Source organism: Atractosteus spatula, chromosome 10 (assembly GCF_055471065.1).
Source record: "Atractosteus spatula isolate fAtrSpa1 chromosome 10, fAtrSpa1.hap1, whole genome shotgun sequence".
Classification (NCBI taxonomy): domain Eukaryota; kingdom Metazoa; phylum Chordata; class Actinopteri; order Semionotiformes; family Lepisosteidae; genus Atractosteus; species Atractosteus spatula.
In genome coordinates this window covers 28159181-28181840 of record NC_142715.1, presented here as the reverse complement: position 1 = coordinate 28181840, position 22660 = coordinate 28159181, and the positions used below count along the sequence as shown (strand labels likewise).

General features: G+C 39.8%; 1 pseudogene; it reads left to right on the top strand.

Moving 5' to 3' along the window:
* Positions 1-7113: 7113 nt before the first annotated feature.
* On the top strand, positions 7114-15700 carry LOC148827716 (antigen WC1.1-like; annotated as a pseudogene).
* The last annotated feature ends 6960 nt before the right edge of the window (positions 15701-22660 follow it).

Genomic DNA, 22660 nt, shown 5'->3' with positions numbered 1-22660 from the left:
GCCTCTTGTAGTAGGGAGTTATTAATTTTCCATCTTCCTAATGGTGTTATTACGTCAGGTAGTGAAAGTATTAACTGTATAGGACTATGATCAGTGATGGTTCTAGGATGAATAACTGCATCCCTGGTGTGTTGCATGATATTTTGAGAAATAAAGAAATAATCAATTACGGAAAAGGATTTGTGTCTATCAGAGAAGAAAGTATAGTCTCTTTCTGAGGGATGGAGGACTCTCCATACATCTGATAATTTTGATCAATTTGTGAAGTGCTAGAGTTGCTTTGGAAGGTTTTTTCACTTGTTTCTCAGTTTTGTCTACACTAGGATTCATTACTATATTGAAGTCTCCTCCAAGAATAATATGTGTTTGCCGACCTTACTAATTCAGCTTCTATCTTTGTAATAAATATTGGGTCATCTAAATTAGGACCATGCACATTAACAAAAGTCACTAACTTGGAGTTCCATTTACCAGTTAAACAAATAAATCTACCATTCTGATCCTGTATGTTACTTTTGAGTAAAAAGGGAGCAGGTTTATGAATAAGAATGGCATCCCCACTGTTTTTGATGAAACTCTGGATCCAGTAGCCTGTCCAGCTGAGTATCTACACATGTGATGCACATCCTCAGTTTTCAAATGAATTTCTTGCAGGAATGCTACTTGTGTTTTTAACCTCTTCAAACTATTTAATATCTTATTGTGTTTGGTTATACTATTTGAACCTTTAACATTCCATGTCACAATGTTAAGACAATTATCCATTAAGCATAAAAAATCCAGTGTAAGAGTAAGAGAGTAGATTAAAATGTTGTATATCCAGACCACCAAAGTGTTGCCTCCAAAATGCTGTCTCTAGCTCCCACCCCCCTCCCTCCATTCCCCTTCCTTCAACCTTCCCTTCCCCCCCCCAACCTTTCCCTTACTGATCATGAAGCTGAAAAAAAAACCTTGCTTTTTACTCACCCAAGTTAATCATTATACCAGTATCTAAATCTAACTGTTATTAATATAGCTTTACAGCTTCAAAAAGTCATGTACATAAAAAAGCACAAGAGTGATTTTGTGAACATTGTTACATTTCATATCTTGAAACATATTGTACTCTGAGGGCAAGGCTATCTTCCCAAATTTCAATCCCAATTGATTTTAGGACAAAATGAGACTCGCCAGTGACCCCAGAGCAGTTTAATATAGTCTAGATTACAGGCACTTTTATTTAAATTGATTAACTTGACCATGCCTATGTTTACAAGAGTCCATGTATCAAACAAATACAAGAAAAACGTTGATTATGGTATTTTACTACTTACAGCCATGTAGTAATTTTTGGATCTTTAAAAAGCTTGTCATCCATATAATTTATCTAGAATGAGACGTACTTTAACACCTCCTTGCCGGTTACTTTTCATAATGGGGTACAGCCTTTTCCTTCTGGCCACAATTTCTGGTGAGAATTGATGGTTAATCAATGATTATTTTTTAACTCTCTTCCTCTTTCCATTACTATCACCTTCATTTTGTAGCTCGAAAACCGAGCCACTACAGGCCAGGGTTTGGTTAATACAGGGCTTCTTCCCAGTTTCCTCCTACCGACACAATGCACCCATTCAAAGCTCACTCCTTCCACCTCTTCCTTCGTTAATTTCAGTTCTTCCCACATGAAAGTTTTCACAGAAATAGTTTTTAAAGATTATTTAACTGCTTTATTTAGTTGATTAGTGAACTGCTGATTAACCTTTGTTCAACACAGAATTAATTAGATTGAATACTCCATTGCCTGATGATTAATGGAGACAGAGATTGAAGAGCTGGTTTGAAAATCTAGTGACTTGTGTGAGTAGAACGAAGTTAAGAAAAACCTAGGAAGAAAAGCTCCATTCCCAGAAAGGATCCAAAGACTAGGACAGACCACGTCAAACATTAAACACTGGTGTGACACTCTGGCAGTGTTGGAATTAAGGTGATATTTGTGTCATCAATTGTCACAGACTTTTGAGATGATCCCTCCTGGTGGCAGAGGACACAAATTTAGAAACCTGTAGCAAGAAGCTTTGACATATTACAATCTGACAATAACATGAAAGATGAAGAGTTAACCATGACAGTATTTCAATTTGTAAACATTAAAGACATGAATTTAAGGATCCTTGAAAACAAAATTATAGAATAATAAAAAATACGTATTGATTTTTCATATATTTTATAAAAATAGTCAACATATTCACACACTCTTTGTCTATTCAGATAAAACAGTCAATGGGCTGACATACGTTCTGATCTGGGAACAAAAAAGCTGGCCAGAAGCTCAGAGATTCTGTAGAGAGAGGCACACAGACCTGGTCAGTGTGAGGAACCAGAGGGAGAATGAGAAGATCAAAGAGACAGCGAAGGGGAATGAAGTGTGGATCGGTCTCTACAGGGGGGACTGGAAATGGTCAGACCAGGAGAGCTTGTCATTCCAGAACTGGGCTAGAGGTGAACCCAACAATGCTGGTGGAACTGAAGACTGTGCTACTGTGTTCTTAGACGACAGTAATAGGGGAAAATGGAATGATAATTTTTGCACTGTCCTTTCCCCTTTCATCTGCTATGATGGTGAGTTGAACACATCTCTGCTGAGAGATTCACCTCAAATTGATAACACAATGATAAAACTCAGCTAATAATATACCAACACACCTCACTTCTCACACACCAACACACCTCACCATACAAACCAGCAAACTTCACCTCCGCAAACAGCAACTTTTATCTTACTCACAGAACCAATATGTCTCAATTTATTTTTTTTGTGACAGGTCAGCCATTCAGGTCACCATTTTCTTCATATTATTTTACAATTTGGATTGTAGCACTGAACTGGATCTCAGGTGTTAAGCATATATAGTAAACTGTATTATACATTATACAGTATCAATGCACATGAGCCTTTGTGTGTAAAATCACTCCTTTACAAATCATCACTTTCTACAAGGTGATGGAAATAAAAAGTTTATAAATTATTAAACCAATGAATAATGAATTATACTAAATTTTTGCTGTCCCTTTTTGTGTTCATTGAATAAATTCAGTCAGTTTTCTTTCCGCTCAGTGATGCCACTGTTTCATAACTTCTCATATCAACACACACTATCATACCTTACTTCATGACACACCAACACACCTCACCATACAAGCCATACTTCACCTCTGCATAACACAACTTTTATCTTACTCACAGAACCAATGTCTCACAGCTTATTTTTTTGTGACAACTTTTTATCTCCATATTTACTTAATCTTATTTTAACTCCCTTCAGTTTTATAGTGTTCATGGCAGATCTGTTTCTACTTTTAAATATAGATCTTTACAGAGTGAGGCTGGTGAATGGCAGTCATCCCTGCTCTGGGCGCGTCGAGATCATGCCTGATCTGACCTGGGGCTCAGTGTGTGACACCGACCTTGACTGGAAGGATGCAGCGGTCATTTGTAGGCAAGAGCATTGTGGGATTCCTAAAGCCATATTTGGTGGAACTAACTTTGGAGAGGGGCAGGGTCCTGTCTGGCCCGAAGAGATCCAGTGCCAGGGCAATGAAACCCATCTGACCTTCTGTCCAACCTCCACCACACAGCACCAGAACTGCACACACAAAAATGATGTGAGCATTGTTTGTTCAGGTGAGAGCATCAGTTTGCCTTGAGTACTTTATAAGGCCATATCAAGACTACAAGATTTTGTGCTTGCCGGAAGTTTCTCTATTATAACCTATGATTTAGCTCCATAGCTTCTGATGGTTCTTGCTTGGAGATTGGTGGAGAAACACAAGAATTAGAGCACAGGGTTACTGCTGAGGCTCAGGCCTTGATAGGTAAAATCTGAAGCTGTTTTTGCAAAAGTAAAACATCTCTCACAACAAATTCACAATTTGGGACAGTAACAGCTAGGAAGATACCTGCTCACCCTTTTTTCATTTTAGGCTGACAATGCAGTTGACTATGTCAAGGCATGGCTAGTTTTCTCTGCTGTGTCTAACTGCAGTGTGGTTTGTTACTAGTTTGAAAACTTATTTTCTCTTATTCACTGTTCTCATGCAGAGAATTAGTTTCAGGTTCTGTAAACTATACAGTGTTTTGTATGTAAAATAGGGGAAAGAGGCAAAATGGCAGCTTCCATTTCCAATTTTTGCTTCCACCATAATTTAATTATGTATTAATTCTGTATGCAACTTCACTTGTCCAGTCATTGTCTTAGTTTTTGTATGTTTTCAATTGTACCCAGTTATGGTCTGGGGGCATGTGTTTTTTGTGTGGATACTGTAAGTGTGTGGTCAGTATAGGAGAGGGCAGGCAGTTTATCAGCTGCTGCCCTGTGTAGAGCTGAGCAATTCCACACTTCTCAGTAAGCTAAATCATATGATTCAGTACAGTTCAGGGAATCAATTGACATCAGGACACAACCTGTACCTCCCAACACCTCCAGACAGCCCTGGTCCACCTGGACAGTCCTGTTACTCAGCAGCTCACTTTAACCCCTGTAACGTTGCCATAGCCAAAATGTAAATGTAGTGGCTCTCTGAAGGCACCAGTTCTGTAGGGTTTGGGCATTTACTGTGACAATTATTAATTGTAGCAGTAAATCACAAAGTTAATTCTTTTGATGGCTTTAGAATCCAACCATGCGACATAACTCAAACAACGCACACACACAGGTACTAATACACGAGGATACATTTATTAATATATAGAATATGCATATAAACCTAACAGATCTTATCGAGAGGGTTATCAAAATACAAAAGGTATATATTCAATCAGTTACGAAGAGTTACATATATCAAGAGGACATACATTCGATATATCATTCATTTAGACCGTTTCGTAATTGAACTTGGTTATAACTTCTACATTAGATACTCAAAACAAGTACATAACTCTTAGGAATTAAATTGATATCAACTGGTTTGGATAACAATTGAATTCTTGAGCTGTAATGCATTGAAGTTGAATACTCATCCAATTTCTGGGGATTCATATCTCCTGCAGGCACAAACAATCAGCTGCAGGCTTGTTGCTGTCCAATCCGCGCTCTCTGGCTCCGTGCCAGGCTGTGCTGTGCGGCTTGCGACGGTGCGCTGCTGATGCTCACTGACCGGCTAGTTAGTGTTGGCTTTAACTAGCAAAGTTTGTGCACAGGAGAAAAGATGACTGTGGGTCCCAGCAAGTCAGGAAGAGGACCGGTTCGTTCCTGATGAAGAGCTAGTTCTGAATAGTGATTCAGCTGTCCACAGTTCTGACCTGTTCACGAGGCCTGCTGCTGATTCTAACCTCGGGTGGATCCTCTGGTTACTCTCTGGCAACCTCCGCTCTAGACTCTTAGAACAAAGGAAAGTTCTGGCAATCAGACACACTGGCCGTTCCGTGGTTGTCCGGGCTGAGTCTCAGGATGGTCAGGAGGCACGCTGCGAGAATGTCCTGCCCTTGGGAGCCTTCTGCTCCTGGGCTGTCCTGCCCTGGAATTCTCCTTTGAATTCCCTTTAGAAAAGTCCACAGAAGTCCACTGAATCTCTTCTAAATCTTTTGAATCTCTCAGGCTCTCTGTGTTGCCTGTTTTTACCTGGAGGAACTTCAGCTCGTTCATTGGCTGAAAGTTCCATGGGCATCAGAGTCCCACGTGGGTTACTCGGCCCTACCAGTCCCTGATTGGTTGATCAAGGTGAGATATGAGTCACTTACTCCTGACACTTAGGAATGGAGTCCAGATGTCCATCTGGCACTCCCTAGACAGATAGGCGCCAATGGATGACCATTGATCATGATAGCCAGGCTTAGCTAAGTGCATCCCCCTTTGGGAGCTGTCCTAGGAAACCTTATCAAAAGAAACCTTAAATCAGCCTGCATGAATAGTTTCTCTGTGGCTGCACCACAGAGATGAACAGAGATGGGACCTAATTTGGGAAAGCTCAGAAACACTTAATTCTTTCTTATTAATAAGCCTCGCCGCTACACCCCATTAAGCCTGGAAAACAAATTACCATATAGCTCATCTGTCCAGCACCTGTGATGTAGTTGAAGTTATATCTTCTCAAGCCCTACTGAGTCCACTAGCCTGTAAAACACCCAATCAGTTTCTAATGAAAACTACTCACTCTCCCTCCTTTCCAACTATAGCCCAAACACAGAAACCCTTTTCCTCCTGGCTTTTCATATAGACCGGTAACTGAGCCCAGAAGAGTGGCCAGTTCCACACACACACCTCTTTTCCCTCACAAGGAGTCTCACTTTTCCTCTTGTTGTTTTTCCTGTGCAGGATACACAGGGTTCAGGCTGATGAATGGCTCGGACTCCTGCTCTGGGCGAGTGGAGTTACAGTGGCTCTACAGGGAGTGGGGCACAGTGTGTGATTTCTACTGGAACCTGAGAGATGCCACTGTTCTCTGCCAGCAGCTGGGCTGTGGGAAGGCTGTAGCAGTGCCAGGGCAGGCCTGGTTTGGACAGGGCAGTGGACCAGTAAGGGCAGATGTGTTTGAGTGCCGGGGCAATGAGATCCATCTCTCACACTGCGCTGTTTCCTCATGGGGGAGAGCAGTGTGCTCTCCTGGACAGGACGCAGGAGTCTTCTGCTCTGGTGAGAATTGGGTGTTTAAAACACAGTGACACCCTCTTTGCTTACACACAGCAGCACACTGTCTTCATTGTTTACTGAATACCTGCTCTGTTACATGCAGCCAGAAAAAATATATTCCTTAAAGCATGTGAGCATAATTTAATTATGTCATATATAACTGAAACATTACCTAAAGGGGTAATCATTTTCATAGTCATTTTCTTTCAGATGATTAGGTACAAAAATTTACTGTGGACAAAAATATTTTTTATATTTATATTGAGATCACAGTCCTAAAAATGAAAGAAAGTCTTGGATCTCAGAATCCTGTAATTAACACCTGAACTGTTTAATTAGTTTAATTAATAGAGCCCTATTAAACAGGAGGCTGAAAAAGTGAGTCTCAGAAAGTCAATGATTACAGATGTTATGTACAGTTCAACCCCACACACAGCTGACACTGCACTGGTGAACCATCACTCCTGTGGACTGAAATGAGCTCATTTCTTCTTTTACAGAATCAAATATGACCAGAGATTCACCTGGAGCAGGTAAAGAGAGAATGAAGACTGTCTATCCGTTTCAATTGTAGTTTAATGAATGGTGTTAAATTGCTCCTCTCACACACTGCTCACTGTCTGATTTCTCTCTCTGTGTGTTTGACAGGTTTCCCTTCTTCAGCTGTTCCTCTTTCAGAAACACCAGGTATGAATTAGCCCCTGTTCTGTATCTACAGGGCTCTCATGTGTTGACCTCTTTTGCTCAGTTCAATCCCTGATGAATCTGTGCATTTGTGTGTTTATAGTTTGCTCTGTGTCTCACACACACAGTCTGGGTCTTTGGGACCTACAGCAAACACATCTACCTGAATACAGCAGTTTGTCGCCTGTAAAGCTATTGTCTCTGTGCTCAACATTGGATCACAACAGTAACAAATCTGGTATAGTGCTGATGATCAACACGGAGTCTGTTACAAGTACTAGATATATTAAATTAATCAAAAGTCAAGAACCACTGTACTTGTACTGTATCTGCTTTGCCTAGTGGGCTGAGCTGATCTTCAACTTGTACTGTAACAGCAGGTCATGGTGATCTCTTAGTACTGCACTGATCTCTGACCCCTGACCTCTAATTCTCTGCTCCTAGACCAGCTGTCCCTCAGGCTGATTGGGGCAGGAGGTGACTGTGCTGGGAGGCTGGAGGTTTATCACAGGGGCTCCTGGGGGACAGTCTGCGATGACTCCTGGGACCTGGCAGACTCTCAGGTGGTGTGCAGGCAGCTCCAGTGTGGGACGGCCCTCAGTGCCCCAGTGCCAGCCTCCTTCAGCCAGGGAACTGGACCCATCTGGCTGGACGAGGTGAGCTGTCTGGGGAACGAGTCATCTCTGTGGGAATGTCCCTCAGCAGGGTGGGGACAGCACGACTGTGGACACAAAGAGGACGTGAGAATCCTGTGTTCAGGTAAGAGAGCTATTTTTTATGTTTGAAATCTGTGCAAAGGTGTAAAAGAATAAATTGAAAAAGAGGCTGGAATGGGAGGAAATGTCTATGAGTCAAAAAATATCCCTGTTCCTCAACATAGGGAGTTTGGATATAATTCAAAAACCCATCTCAAATCCCATAAGAGATTTACAAAAAAAACTGATTGAGTTTGACTGATTGACCAAAATGCAGCAAGGTGTGGAGGTTAGATGACACTAAATGTGGACATTTGATCTAAATACAAAGCACAGATCCAACATACCCCAGTAAACACTACCAACAAGTCAAGCATGGCAGTGTTGCTTCTCTTCAGCAGGGACTAGGAAATCATTAAGACCTTAGGAAAAATGGACAGAGCCAAGTACAACAAATATTAGAGGAAAACATGTTTCCATCTGCTGAAGATTTAAAACTGGGGGAAAAATTCTAATTTCATTTAGACCTCAGAAAAACATACTGAAGCTTCTGGGGCTGAAGAGGTGGAGAGTAATGTGTGAAAGTGGACTCTTGGTCAATGTGGAGCCTACAGTGCTGACAGGAGTGAGTGGGGAGAGAAAGAATATCAGATGATAGAGGCAATCTTGGCACAGACGCACTCTGGAGATCATTTATATTTTGTGTCAGTGCTACGTGACACACACATATATATACATTTTGTAATAGATATCAACATTTGATTGTGCCACTTAATGAAATAAATCACGAACATGTAGACTTTGAAAACTTAAAATATTATATTATTATATTTGCCATTATTTTCACAGGTGTGGAAATGTTGATCCATAAAGGTTTTGTGACTCTGAGGGCTCTATGTTGAAATAAATGCTTCAGATCAGACCTAAATATGAAATATATTGTAGAGCAATATTGTTTTTGAGAATTTTAACTGTTGTATTAAAATAAGGTTAAGCTGTTTATGTAAGAGTGATTTCTTTCTCGGTTTCTCACTTTCTTCCCAGAGCACAAGCAGCTGAGGCTGTCTGCAGGCTGTTCAGGATAGGTAGAGGTTTACTACAATGGCACCTGGGGCAGTGTGTGTCAGAACGCCATGACGGACATTACAGCTGCAGTGATCTGTAAACAGCTGGGCTGTGGAGACAAGGGCACCATCAGAGAGACAAACTCTAGGCTGAGCCCGGATCCCAAATGGCTGGACTTTGTCTCCTGTCGCAAACATGACTCCACCCTGTGGCAGTGTCCCTCCTTTCCCTGGGGTCAGAATGACTGCACAGAACGGGAAGTGGCTAACATCACCTGCTCAGGCAAAAAGATCTCATGCTTTTCTCTGTCATAAAAGAAGTCCATATTGATTCTTCCATGCTAGAACATATATGAACTGTATGGAATGAGAGACTAATGAAGGAGTGAAATAAAGGCTTTGCAATTCAAAGAACATGTTAAGAATTTAATAAAGAGTTCTGCCTTCAGCTTTAACAATTCATCAAAAGCAGACTTCAATAAATCATCTCTCCATCCATTTTCTAATCACTTCTTCCAATTTATAGTCTTACGGGAGCTGTAGCCTATCCAGTGTCATGATGAAAAAATTAACCACAAAGAAGAATTAACCACATAGAAGTCATATGTCATATTGAATAGTAATATGACTCCCTGTGGTCTTTATGTGATCTTATATGGTGTGTTTTTGTACTGCTCATTGACAATCATTAACCTGTGACTTAATTACCTAGGTATACCACGTTAAAATTGCAATTATTATTGATCAGGGGATCCTCCACATCTTAGCTAGAAGTGTTTACTCTGCCAGATATCACAAAGTGTATCTAAAAATGAGGCACTTCCTAGTCACCTATAGCTGTAGCAAAACTTTCAGTCTAAATATGTGAGTCAGCAGCAGTTTAACCCTCATTTATTATTGTACATGCTGCTATTGTAATGTATTGTAATGTAATGCTATATAGCAGTAATAACTGAAGTGTTATAAAAGGTCTTGTCAGGTACAGTTTCCAGGTCTCCATTCTGCAGCCTCAACAAAATCCTGTTTTTCCAGCCTCCAGCAACCACAGGCCCTGTTCTGAGGACCCCACTCAGCAGCACTGCACAGGTTAGTTTACAGCCGCTGTGACCCCAGAAGCGGAATCATCTTAGCATGGGATAATTCAATCAAACGTTGCAAAGCAAACACTCCCCATGATTAACCAACAGGCACCGCTCCTTTAAAGTCTGCATTCAATCAGATCTCTGAGGTTCTTACATTGTTCTGGTTTTTCATCATCAGAGGCTCTGCGCCTGGCTGGAGGCACTACCTGCTCTGGCCGGGTGGAGTTGCGGTACGAGGGCTCCTGGGGGACAGTCTGTGACGACTCCTGGGACCTGCAGGATGCCCAGGTGGTCTGCAGACAGCTGTGAGCGCAGCAATAGAGGCCTCATTCGGACCAGGGAGTGGCACCATCTGGCTGGATGAGGTGAACTGCAGGGGCAGTGAGCTTCACCTGTGGGACTGCTGGCACTCTGGACTGAATCAGAGTGACTGTCGGCACAAGGAGGACGCAGGGGTTACCTGTACGGGTAAGATTGGAGGGATGGAGGATTTTCAATACATTACAAACAGGGATTCTTATCTCTGCAGGAGTTTCGTGTTCTGCCATGTCATTTCCTTTATTTCATGATCATTCTAAGCAGGGGCAACATTCAGCTCTTATTAAGCCAATTAACTTAGTTGCAGGAAGTGATTCAAGCCCAGGCCTATCTAGGTTCTCCTGCATTGATCCCCATGTGTGAATTCTCTTGACTTCTCTGACAAATGTAAAGGGATTTAAATCTGGATAGACAGCTAGACCACATGCTTGATTTCTCTAAAACAAGCTTTTCTTTTCTCTTTCCCAGGTTTGACAACTACAACAGTTACAGCAGCTACTCCAGCAGCAGCAACAAGTAAATTACAAGGCTTTCCTGTTCCAAATCATCCTTATTCTCCAAACATCTGCTTCTTCACATATGCAGTGCAGAAACCTTTTCTCTCTCTTCTTGGCATGACACTAACAGTTTTACTGGTCTGGTGGAGAGGGTGGGTTGACCTTCTGTTGGGTTCATCTGATTTAAGCTTCGAGGGTTTGTATTCAACCAACACTACATCTCCCCTTCTGAGTTCTTCTCCTTTCCTGGCTTTACCAGGGGTCACTAAATCACCCAGACAGCCAAAGCAGGAGGCAGGAGGCTGGACTGTCCCGGCTGTGGTCTTCTTCCCGTTGGGAGCTCTGGTCTTTGTGCTGCTGGTCCTGCTAGTCGGGCAGCTGCTGCAGAACAAGAAACTGCGTAAAGGTAAGGAGTGAGTCCAATTGTGAAATCCTTGAGAAGAGAATCCTGAAATGGTGTTTGTGTTTATTACACATGTAAAAGTAATTGTACATGCAAGCCTGAGTTATTACATCAGTTTATGTTCAACTGTATATCTTAATAATCAAAGAATACTAAACCTCAATGAGAAAGAATCTATTCACATTTCATTTCAAACTAAATATCACCCTAACAAGTTGAGAGAATCTTCCCAGGTGAGGTTCAGGAAGTCATAGACTCCAAACAGGGTGTCCAGACCTGTGCAGCAGCAACAGGTTTACATTGATCTATTCAGAATTCAGCTCTGATCTATTCAGACTTTCACAAAAGACATGTGTGCTGTCTTTCACAGAGCTTTTACATGACAATAAATGATGATCCAGGGATTCTTTGTGGGATTTCAGTTTGGGAAGATGACAGCTCAAGCTTATGGGGCTTTGGGTTTTGCTGCAGTGTGTGGTTCTTCGTTCACTTCATTCTGTGCTGCTCTGCTGCTCTTGGGTGTTCTTATGTTTTCATTTGCTGAAATGTTATTTAAGGTCCCTTTTCTTGGTCAGAGTCTTCTATGTGTGCTCACTATGTACACATTGAAAAGTTCTTCACCATACCAAATTAGGACAACTGATGGTGTCCTCTTATCCTTTGTTTCTGAAATGGCTACTTAATTGCTAGACTATGGACTAGGCTGCTTTCTTGTATTCACATCGTGATCCTTGAGAATATTCTCTTCTGCCCTACATACAGTATGTAATGTGCATGATACACAAATAAGAATTTTAAGGAGCAACAAAGGTCTTCCAATAAGATACAAAAAGAAGGAACTTAACCTGACAAATATTTGTTTGCAGTTCATCACATTGAATTTGTGTTATGATGAGGCCTGCTGGTGCTGAAAGCTGTGTCACACAGGCAGGCAGGGAATCCAGTTGTATTTTCCGGAGGCTGAAGGAACTGAGGAAGATGAACAGGAACTGGAAAAAACAGGACCAGGCAGGGCAAGAAGCCACTGCAACAGTGCTGGCCAGTTCCAGGTCTTAGGTCTTAGACCTCAGGGTCCGGGGTCTCTTGGGTGTGAGGTTCAATGCTAGCATGTCTCTAGTAGCAGCTCAGTTATCTCAGTGACAGAGCACCTTTTCAGTGGCGTTTCAGGGATTTTATAAAAAATGCTGTGTTTGATCAATGGGTAGACAGAGTGGCTGATTGATAGGATAACAGACTTATTTACAGATGGCCATTGTATTTGAATAGGAGCCTCAGGAGAAATGTGATCATTCATGGGAAATCTATGGGTCCCGGGACAGCCATAGTCTCTGAGCTGCTGTCGGTCTGGTTGCAACAGTGTGCAGCTATGCAGTGACAACTGGTTTTGTCTCCCCTCTGTTAAAAACACCTATAAGAAAATATGACAAAAAATTAAATGTTTGTAAGATTTACATAATTCTATGTGTCCCCTTGTCTGTTCTTTCCAAAGTTTTAGCTGAAGCAGAGATCGAACCCATGAATGTCTACCAAGAAATTCCATTCAAACTGACTGTAGAGGGGGCCCACTGTGCCCCTGTGAGAGGTGAGTTGACACACACACTGGCCCTGAGCCATGACAGCATCCCCTCTTGTACAAGAGACAGGAGAGCACACTGTTGCACACTCAATACTAAAGTCTCAACAAGTGAACAAATACACTGATACAGAATGTGTATTCACAGGTTGTCATTACCGACTCCGTGAAACAACTGGATGTGCTTTCTCAGATAGTAATGGATGCACAGCAATCTGCTATAAAAAAAACCATTTTGATTTCACACCTCAGAGCAATAAGTGAAATTACCCTTAGGGACACTGTACCTGGGGAAAGATAAAAACTTATCATTGTTTAGCTAAATAGAAAGAATTCAATGCAGTATTTACCCCGTCTCTTCTTAGAAACACTAACTCTGTGTTACTGAGTTAGTTCCCAATGGGAAAAGCCAGTAGAGGACAGTGGGGCTGCTGTTTGACTGCAGGTTTTTCTGGTCTGTCCTCCTGTTTACAGGGAGATTTCTCTGTGACGAACTGCCTTCTGAATATGAAAATGTGGAGGACAGTAAGGAGGACCGTGTCCCAGGTAAACATAGCCTCCTTGCACATGTGTAATCTATCAACACATTTGGAAAAAGTCAATTTTGTTGCTTTGCAGACCTCAGTTAATCAATTTAGCCCATGTTTGTAGGAAAAATGCCAGAAGCTCATTGATGTATTTTTAGCATGCTATTTGGTATTATGATGATGTTGGACATTTTAACCCCCAGTCAGATTTTATTTTACTTTTAAGTCTTAAATCATCAAATTGTAATCTTATCATACAGGGATATGTGTGCACATAAGTCCTGCGGACAATATGCACTGTCTTCCAAATTTTTTCCCGTGTTCTTCATCTATAACAGTATTTTCCTGATTTCCTACTACAACCTATTTAGATAAAGTGGGAGACAGATAGCTGTACCTACTGAAGATAGATTAAGAAATAGTTACTTTGAAGTTGTTAGGAGTAATTAAAGAAATTAGAATTAAAGCAGAAGCAGAAGAAGAAAATGACAGTGTGTTTGTTGAAATTCATTTACTGGGTGGAACAAATACTGTAAGTAATTGATCTCTTGTTACCAGGAAAACTCCTCTGTGATGAGCTGCAGTCTGAATATGATGATGTGGAGAACAATGAGAATGAGCCCATCTCAGGTGAGGGCTGTGGAAGTCAGGAGAGCTCCCAGTGGGGGTTCGTCACATATATCTTGACAGATGCTTCAGTTATAATTAATTGCTTACACTTATATAACATTGTTTTTTCTGAACACTCCACTCAAAGCGCTTTACAGGTAATGGGGATCCCCTCCACCACCACTAGTGTGCAGTATCCACCTGGATGATGCGACTGCAGCCATAGTGCACCTGAATGCTCACTGCACATCAGCTATCAGGACACCGGAGTTACACCCCTACTCTTTTCGAGAAACACCCTGGGATTTTTAATGACCACAGAGAGTCAGGACCTCTGTTTTACGTCTCATCCTAAGGACGGCGACTGTTTACAGTATAGTGTCCCTGTCACTATACTGGGGCATTAGGACCCACATGGACCGCAGGGTGAGCGCCCCCTGCTGTTAATTTATATCTTGTTTCTTTGAGTAACGTTTCAGCCATTGTAGGCCTAAGTGACTAAATACATATATGTGCTTTCAACACTACGCTTTTCATTACTAAAAACACTTTTCTTAAATACATCACGTATTCATCTCCAATACTCTCTAAACACCATCATTAAGTTTGTTTTCACAGTAGCAAAACTATTTTGTAAAAAACAAAACAAAACAATAGTATAATAGTATAAACAAAGTATAATAGTACAAACAAAACAATAGTATAATAGTATAATAGTATAAACAAAACAATAGTATAATAGTGTCATTACCGACTCCGTGAAACAACTGGATGTGCTTTCTCAGATAGTAATGGATGCACAGCAATCTGCTATAAAAAAAACATTTTGATTTCACACCTCAGAGCAATAAGTGAAATTACCCTTAGGGACACTGTACCTGGGGAAAGATAAAAACTTATCATTGTTTAGCTAAATAGAAAGAATTCAATGCAGTATTTACCCCGTCTCTTCTTAGAAACACTAACTCTGTGTTACTGAGTTAGTTCCCAATGGGAAAAGCCAGTAGAGGACAGTGGACAGAGACAGTAGAGGACAGTAGAGGACAGCACTTCAGAAAGAAACTGCACAGCGGATGTATTTTAATATTTCTAATAGGAAAAACAAGAACAGCAGCACAGACTACATGTCACAAGACACAAGGCAAACTGAGCTTTTCAACAGTGTGTTTCATAACCAGGTACCAAATCATAAAACTAATTAATCTTGTATATAGGTATATTTATGTAGCATTTCAATTAAGAGAAACTCCAAACTCTATATCCACAATTAGTAATTCTCCAGAAAAATATACATGAAATATGCCAAATATAGTGAACAGAAAAAGAAATGGCTGCCAAAGGACCTATTATGTTTTCAAACGGAAAATGTTAATTTAATAGTTAGAAATAGCTGCCATAGCTCCTAGCTGTTCATCACATTGCCTTGTGTTTTTTATCCATTTTTTTCTGTCAGTGAAGATCCCATTTCCTCTTGTCAGGCTGAATCTATTTGCTGGCGCCTGTCTTCCTTATGTGCTGACTGTGTTTCTCTTGTAGGTGTCTCTCCTATTGCCCCTGGAGTGCGGAGTCTCCTGGCCAAAGAGCCCTCAGAAGACAAAACTTCCTCTGTCGACAGCACTGACTATGATGATGTCAGAGTCTAAGCAGCTGTGTGAGCCTGACTGTGTTTCTGGGAAAGATTCCACCTTCAAGTCAAATTATAGCTTGGGACTGAGTGAAACCATTACAATGCACCTTTTGTTCCTACACTGCCACTGTCAAAATACATTTTTTTCTCTCCCTTAATGTTTTCAGTTCTTAGCTTATGATGATTATGAATACCCACAGAATAATAAGGTTAGGACAGAGTACAGTAACTACAAAGTCACTGGTCAAGTGAGACCATGTTAATGTGTCTCCTGCTGTGTCTGCCAGGCTGTGAGACTGACCTACACACTTATACCTTTACATTGAGAGACACTGCATTGCCACAGAAGGTCTACATGTCCGGCAATTCTGAGATCACCACTGAACATTGTGATTGTGACTGTTTTCTGCTGCTGACAGACAGATGTGTCTCATTTCCAGCACATGTAGATAATGATCAATCAAGTGGGCCTGATTTCATCTAGCAATTTCCAGAAACACTGCCTTCACAGAGCCCTGAACAACAAAAACAATGTGTATACATCAGGGGAAATACCGAGATAGATAAAAGCAAACAGAACAAACAGCAGAATTGTTCAAATGATAAAAACATCTCACACATTGAAAAAATGAAGAAAATAATTCTTACCACCATCAAACCCAGGGAACTGCAGCAGGGCTCAAACTGTAGACTCTTCAATCAGAACTGATGAGTCATCTTTTCTAATGAGCTTTTGGAAGACTGAATGTAACCTAAATGCTTTTAGCAGAATAATAATTTTTATTTTGAAGTACTCCAGGATGAGTGTTGCCACAGGCATCTGAACACACAGAATGGAAGTCTCATTCCTGCTCAGTGGCTTTTTTGGATTTGATATAGTCTAGCATTTTATACTCACATAAGTCATTTTTAATATGTTGGTAATATGCTTTATGTACTGTAAATTGAATGTATCACTTTTAGTTAACTTTTTAAATAAAGCTTTACTTTTCACAGACCTGGTGAAATTTTTTTTCCTGGTTAGTAATAGAATATTGAAAGTGATAGTAGGGATAATAACTTTCCTTCACAACAATATATGAAGTTGAGATTTTTGTTTTTTATACCATTGATTTAGAATGACATATCAGAGTAGTACAGCTGCAAGCTTTTGACCAGGGAGTACATAGTAATTATTCAAATTATTTGAGATAGAACTTCACAGATCCAGAGGTTTGGTAAAGAAGTATATTAATACTGTAGCCAGATGATGAATATCAAGGTATTGAGTGCTCAGTGCTTTGTGTTTAACTCCCCTGGATAAGGAAGAGACAGTACTGGTCAGAGATCAGTGTCGTGACATCCCCTCTCCAGGGAGAAAATCCTGCAGCAGTGGTGTTGCGGTGGAGGGAGGGGATAGAAAAGAGGTGTGCAGCGCCCTCTGCAGCCAGGGAGCTGTTAACAGCAGGGAAGCAGAAGTGCGAGATTAGAATTTGACCTCCACCTAAACTTATCTGAATACCATTATTTATAGATGCAGCCACTCAGAACACACAGTATTTCTCCCAGTAAGAAGTTTTGCGGTGCCTTATGCAATTCATTGGCCAAAGACGATCAATAGGTTGCACTTAGATGTTAGTGAAACAATTACTTCATTTAATCTCTTTCTCTACTGTGTATTGAATATTAATATGAAATTTTCCAACTAAGGCTACAGTTTGGTAGCTGAAAATAAAAACAGAAGTACTGTATAGCACAATTTTGTTTTGATTTGAACCAATGTTTGCACCTCAATAATCCATTCATCCTCGAAAAAAGCAAAGGCAGATGTGTTTTGAATCTCACGATGATCCTGTTCTCAATCCAAAAGAAAGGTTTAATGTGATCCCACTAGAAAAAGAGTCAATTTCTATCTCTAATGATGTCCCTTCAAACGTTTTGTAATATCTCTGGAAGTGTATACAGTAGAAGCCTGGTTAACTGCTTAAATTCAAACTAAACAGGACTATGAGAATGAGATTTGATTTCGAACTGGGATTTAATTAAATAGGAATGCTGCACTACATTGTGCTTTATGTATGACAAAAGGTGTGATTCCAGTGTTTTAGATAACTTAGTTGTTAGAGTGGAGGAATATAGTGGAAACAGCTGGGAACTCTTTGTTCTCTGGTTTGAATCTGGCTGGAAGAAAGGTGTTTTTTATGTTCTTTAATCAAAAAGTGAAAATTTGTCATTCACTTAGACGTCTAACCAAAGCTGAGTGAACAGTGAAGCAGAGCCTCCTGTTCTGAATTCTCCTCACATTTTCTGGGCTTGTAGACTCCTCACTCTTTAATCACAAAGTACAGCAGATAAAGGTAGTTGTCAGGAGTTTAGTTCAGTGGTAGAGCACATACAGTACCTCACATGTATATGGCTGTTTTCAATCGCCGGCATCTCCCCTCTAAATTTCTTCCTAAGCGCGATATCTTTCCTTACTTGTGTGTGAATTCCAGCGCGACATATAAACCCTTTGTCTGTTTTATAGAGATTCTATTTTAAATCAGTTAAAACTAAAGAAGTACTAATTAAATACACGTAGAAAACACATGTATCTAATTGAGAAAATGTGGACCGGGGTGATGTATTACAAGTAGTGGAGCTGAGCTCACAGTAGCGTAGTTGATGTTGTTAAACCACGTACAGATGCAGCCATTCAAAATGCGTGGGCGATACCGCATTATTTTGCGGTACGCTGTACGCAGTCTACCGCAAGCTACCGGTAAATACCGCGAGTTACCGTAAATTCTCCTATAATACGACAAGCAAAATAATAGTATCCGGAATTTCCGCAAGGTGGAGCTAATAAAGCTCAACCTCTCATGTTTGAGCTGTGGCCATCAAAGTCTTTAACGAAGATATTACTAATAGTATTAATAATGAATGACCTTGGACAAGCTGTAAGTGTAAACTCAAAGTATTGCCCTGGTCAACATTCTTTTTTTCATTGACCGTCTTTGTAAAAGTAACACCACAGCATTTCGCAATCATGCATTTGTTTCCAATCATGCAAAGTACAGTGATTCACCATGCCTTTCACATGCTCATAAAAGAGATTGATTTAGGAACATAAACATATTACCGTATGCAAACTGTACTGTATACAGTATGTATATGTATATTTAATGTCTTAACTGTGCCCGTTTAAGTATTGAATATTCATATCTAATTTTACCACTGAAGGGAAATCTTAGTAGCTGAGCATAAAAAGAATAGGAGCATAACTCATGTGAAGGCCATAAATGATATTAATTTTGGAACATAAACATACAGTATATGGCTGGTCTCGGTACTTTAAAGAAAACATACACGAAACATGGTTTCATTATGACCAGAATCTGTCTTGAGATATTTTTAACTTGATTTACAGTATTTGAGAGGTATGTCTTAACACCGATACTACAGTGCTTAAGTACTGCTCACGTATATGTTTCTAGGTTTATATTATGCATTTCATACGGTCAAATTACTTTTGAGCAACTAATAAGAAGCGCGAAACGGTATGCGTTTTAGTTTCGTTTTGTGCTGGAACCCGTGGATTGATTAGAGATATCAAGTACATACAAGTCATTTTTTAAATGTTGTAGTTCGTCTTGAAAAAATGTTACGAGTACATCATCTATCAACAATTACACAGGTTCTGTTTCCATATTGTGGATTTTGGTTACGTAATATTATTTTCTAATTTCACGTTGTGAATATATTATTTGGGCAAACAGAGCTGCAAAGAAGTACATTATGGGTTGTTGTTTTTTTTTTGCAGTTTTATCTAGAACAAGCGATGCTTAAACCTTTGTCTGATTCTTGTGAAACTATCCACACGACAGTTACAGTACCTAGGAGTTGACTTCAGTGATGTCACTGATGGGATGTTTCTAAAAATCCATCCTCTGTAAAACGTCTTCTCTAGTTGTCCTGCATATGTATTCGCTAATGAAGCTGTGTGTTCTGAGCCTGGATCTCTACATTTCTGTATGAACCAGCTTAGAGGGCTAAAGACAGCTTGTGTTTAAATTGAGTGTAAGGCAATTTATGCTTCTAAAGTCATGGTCAGCATTTATTATTGTACTGTGCTGTAAACTTGTTCTGTGCCAAGTCACATTATTTTATAGCGTTTTTATAGCGTTATCAAATCCGGTGGCGCTGTGTGTTAGTTTCCTGACTCCCATGTCACATGGTCTGTGATTGAAACTTGTAAAACCGGTTTAATTCGTCACAGCCAGCACTCCGGTTGTAAAGTAGAAGCAGGCGAGATTTCCAGTGAAAAACACCTCCCCCTTCTTCAGGTGTGAGGGTCTTCTGCTCAGAATGAAACGCTAAAATGTAATGTAGGCTCTGAATGGGTTCAATTGTGATTTGGGCTTGATTAAGGTCGCTGCCTTTCATCTAAAACCCTACTTGAATCCTTCTAAACTAAAAATCAGTGTTAGTGAGTTCTTAATAAAGAGGTATCCAGGTAACAGTGAAACGGGCGGACAGTCTGGGGAGATCGCCCGTTTTCCATGTAAATAGTTCCCTGGTTCCGCACCCCTTGGTGTTTCTCTCGCTCTCTCTCGGGTCACCTGATCATTAGCTCGAAAGATTTCAGTGCTTTGTGTATATTCTAATGGTAGTGGGGGCAGGGTGTGTGGGAACAGGTTTGGTTGAAATTCCATTGGAGATCTATGTTCTTCACACCTGAAACATTTTCTCTGAAAGCATTTTCTTTGCAGTTTAACCGATCTTGTTACAGCATGTTACAGTTTACTATTATTAACCATATTAATTTTAAGTGCTTAATGTAAAATCTTGTAAAAATATATTTTCATTGTTCAAATATACATTAAGTCTGACTATCATATAATAAGTTAAATACAAAACTAAAGAAAAAATAGGGTTAAATATAATTCAAAATATTTTGCTAACAATGTTAACTGTTTATGAATCATAAAATGTATTAACTAAGGAGTAGGATGGCACAGTTGTTAGTATGTTTTTTGTTTTGTTTCTTTTTCATAAATACAACAGTAGTACCTGATGTCTCAGTGGCTTTCAAAATTAAATTATGCATGCAAACCTGTGAACTAGAAAGATAACTAAGATATCCATCCATTTATAATGGTGGCAAAGTGGTTAGCATTGCTATCTTGCAGCACTGGGGTTCTAGGTTCAATTCCTGCCATCCTGTGTGTGTGGGGTTTACATGTTCTCTCTGGGTTACATGGTTTTTCTCCATATGTGTGATATGACTCCCTCTCGCACTCCAAAACATACTGGTAAGTTAATTGGTTTATGGGAAAACTGGCCCTGGTGTGTGTGTGTTTGTCTGTCTGTCCTGTGATGGACTGGCGCTATGTCCAGGGTGTATTCTGCCTTGTGTCCGTTGCTTACTGGGATAGGCTCTAAATCCTCTGTACTGGATAAAGAGATTAGAAATGGAAGTAAAGGCACTGTGTGGATGGAACGATATACAGTGTTAGAAACCCACTATGAAATGGCGGCATCTCACTGAGAATAAAATATTTTATACTGCTGGCTTAAGGAAACAGCCTTTCCACCTCTCTTGCACATCAGTATCCATACCTAGTTATTTAAACAAATTGCCTCTAATTATAAACATCTTAATATGCTGGCTCTGTGGATCCGCATCAGCTATGTTTGCCCATTCCTTCAATTCATGTGCATCCAACACACAGTTCAATGCCAGCAACTACACATAATCTAAAATACAATCCTTATTTCAGTATCTATGTAAACATATAGTCTGTTAACTTCATCATCTTCATCAAAAGTATGCCTAACCCCATTAGGAAGTGTTCTTGTTATAAGTGTATTCCTCAGCTTTCCCCAAACTATCTTCTTCTTGCCAACATCTCTAGTCTTTTATCCTGCAATAACTCAGCCAACACTTAAATCTCCAAAAGCTGCTTGTGTTAATTTCTTTAAATCACAAATATCATGTGTAAATACTGGCCATGTAATACTCTGCATTGTGGAATAATAGTTTATTTTAAAGGGAACTAGAGAAACTAAGAACTAGAGAAATCAAGAAAGGCTTTTTTTCTAGAATTAATAAATGCACATCCTGTTCACTGGGGAAATTAAATCCACACTGAGCAATCTTCAATATGTTCAGAATATGACAGCAAGAATCCTATCAGGGATGCATTACACCTGTTTTCAAGTCCTTGCACTGGTTACCTATCAGATTTCGAGTCAACTTCAAAATCCTTATCCTCCTTATATACTGTCCTACAACTGTTATTATTGATCTCCGAATTATTGTACTTGACATGACTTCATTCAGCCTTTCCTGAACGTCTATGACAGGCAGAGAGAGTGCTGTTTCTGGTGCGATCTTTTGCAGCTGACATTTCACTGTTTTTAACGAACAAGAAATTAGATTGCTCATAAATCACTTATTCTATATAAACACAGCGTAATTGCCCTCCGAAAATCTTCTTTTTCTTGTTCGTTTTAGAGACCTTGATCGAAACTGATTTTAGATGTCAGAAAGGATTTATTTTCTCTGTATTTCCTACATTGCTTTGTCGAGATTTTAACTTTATATCTAACTTTATATCTAGGCTCAGATTTCAACTATAAATCGTACAGTAATTAATAGCAGTAAATACTGATGTTTATACATAAAAAAGTCATGCCTTGGAGTATAGACCCCCAAAGGAATGCCATAGACTCAAACTGCAAAATAAACACATACAGAAAGAAAGTATTTGTATTGTAATTGCAAATCCTGGTACTGTATGAGTGATTGGTATGACTTTCCTCATTACAAATCTCTTATTAGAATTTAAATTTCTCTGTAACTCCAGGTCAGAACAGAGAAAATGTAACTGCCTTAAGGAGTTTACGATTATGAAAAATAGAAGGATAAGCATGATACGTATGTCTTCTGTCATTTTCTAAGTCATGTTACTGAGCACCAAATCTTATTGAGAATATGAATCCATTTAAGGTT